The sequence below is a fragment of the Triticum dicoccoides genome, chromosome 1B (genome assembly GCF_002162155.2).
Source record: "Triticum dicoccoides isolate Atlit2015 ecotype Zavitan chromosome 1B, WEW_v2.0, whole genome shotgun sequence".
NCBI classification, from domain to species: Eukaryota; Viridiplantae; Streptophyta; class Magnoliopsida; order Poales; family Poaceae; genus Triticum; species Triticum dicoccoides.
In genome coordinates this window covers 154,666,886-154,669,524 of record NC_041381.1, presented here as the reverse complement: position 1 = coordinate 154,669,524, position 2,639 = coordinate 154,666,886, and positions in this window count along the sequence as shown.

Sequence of the window (2,639 nt, the reverse complement as noted above, 5' to 3'; positions counted from 1 at the left end):
TTCTTAAAGTTCTTTTTACCCTTGCCCTTCTTGAACTTAGTGGTTTTATTGACCATCAACACTTGATGTTCCTTCTTGAATTCTACCTCTGCTGATTTCAGCATAGCAAATACTTCAGGAATGGTCTCTTCCATCCCCTGCATATTGAAGTTCATCACAAAGCTCTTGTAGCTTGGTGGAAGCGACTGGAGGATTCTGTGAATGACCGCATCATCCGGGAGATTAACTCCCAGCTGAGTCAAGCGGTTATGTAACCCAGACATAGTGAGTATGTGCTCACTCACAGAACTATTTTCCTCCATCTTACAGCTGAAGAATTTGTCGGAGACTTCATATCTCTCGACCCGGGCATGAGCTTGGAAAACCATTTTCAGCTCTTCGAACATCTCATATGCTCCGTGTCTCTCAAAATGCTTTTGGAGCCCCGGCTCTAAACTTTAAAGCATGCCGCACTGAACGAGGGAGTAGTCATCGGTACGTGCCTGCCAAGCGTTCATAACGTCTTGTTCTGCAGGGAGAACAGGTGCGTCACCCAGCGGTGCTTGTAGGACATAATCTTTCTTGGCAGCTATGAGGATGATCCTCAGGTTCCGGACCCAGTCCGTATAGTTGCTGCCATCATCTTTCAGCTTGGTTTTTCTCTAGGAACGCGTTGAAGTTGAGGACTACGTTGGCCATTTGATCTACAAGACATATTGTAAATATTTTAGACTAAGTTCATGATAATTAAGTTCATCTAATCAAATTATTCAATGAACTCCCACTTAGATAGACATCCCTCTTCTAGTCATCTAAGTATAACATGATCCGAGTCAACTAGGCCGTGTCCGATCATCACGTGAGACGGACTAGTCAACGTCGGTGAACATCTTCATGTTGATCGTATCTTCTATACGACTCATGCTCGACCTTTCGGTCTTCTGTGTTCCGAGGCCATGTCTGTACATGCTAGGCTCGTCAAGTTAACCCTAAGTGTTTTCGCTGTGTAAAACTATCTTACACCCGTTGTATGTGAACGTTAGAATCTATCACACCCGATCATCACGTGGTGCTTCGAAACAACGCACTGTCGCAACGGTGCACAGTTAGGGGGAACACTTCTTGAAATTATTATGAGGGATCATCTTATTTACTACCGTCGTTCTAAGTAAACAAGATGCAAAAACATGATAAACATCACATGCAATCAAACTATAAACATGACATGATATGGCCAATATCACATAGCTCCTCTGATCACCATCTTGGGGCTCCATGATCATCTTGTCACCGGCTTGACACCATGATCTCCATCATCATGATCTCCATCATCGTGTCTCCATGAAGTTGCTCGCCAACTATTACTTCTACTACTATGGCTAATGCGTTTAGCAATAAAGTAAAGTAATTTACATGGCGTTTCTCAATGACATGCAGGTCATATAAAAAATAAAGACAACTCCTATGGCTCCTGCCGGTTGTCATACTCATCGACATGCAAGTCGTGATTCCTATTACAATAGCATGAACATCTCATACATCACATATAGATCATTCATCATTCATCACAACTTTGGCCATATCATATCACAAAGCACTTGCTGCAAAAACAAGTTAGACGTCCTCTAATTGTTGTTGCAAGTTTTACGTGGCTGAAATAGGGTTCTAGCAAGAACGTTTTCTTACCTACGTGAAAGCCACAACGTGATTTGTCAACTTCTATTTACCCTTCATAAGGACCCTTTTCATCGAATCCGCTCCAACTAAAGTAGGAGAGACAGACACCCGCCAGCCACCTTATGCAACTAGTGCATGTTAGTCGGTGGAACCGGTCTCATGTAAGCGTACGTGTAAGGTTGGTCCGGGCCGCTTCATCCCACAATACCGCTGAAGCAAGATAAGACTAGTAGCGGCAAGCAAGTTGACAAGATCTATGCCCACAACAAAATTGTGTTCTACTCGTGCAATAGAGAACTACGCATAGACCTAGCTCATGATGCCACTGTTGGGGAACGTTGCAGAAAATTAAAATTTTTCCTACGGCTTCACCAAGATCCATCTATGAGTTCATCTAGCAACGAGTCATGGGAGAGTGATTGCATCTACATACCACTTGTAGATCGCGTGCGGAAGCGTTCAATGGAACGGGGTTGATGGAGTCGTACTCGCCGTGATTCAGATCACCGATGACCTAGTGCCGAACGGATAGCACCTCCGCGTTCAACACACATACGGAGCGGATGACGTCTCCTCCTTCTTGATCCAGCAAGGGGGAAGGAGAGGTTGATGAAGATCCAGCAGCACGACGGCGTGGTGGTGGATGCAGCAGAACTCCGGCAGGGCTTCGCTAAGCAACTACGGGAGGAGGAGGAGGAGGTGTTGCAGGGAGGAGGGAGGCGCCAGGGCTTATTGGTGCGGCTGCCCCTCCCTCCCCTCCCTTTATATAGGGGCAAGGGAGAGGGGGGGGCGCAGCCTTGCCCCTTCCTCCAAGGAAGGGGTGCGGCCAAGAGGGGGGGAGGAGTCCATCCTCCCCAAGGCACCCCGGAGGTGCCTTCCCCTCTTTGGACTCTCCCCTCTCCAAGTCTTCTAGGCGCATGGGCCTCTTGGGGCTGGTGCCCTTGGCCCATATAGGCCAAGGCGCACCCCCTACAGCCCATGTG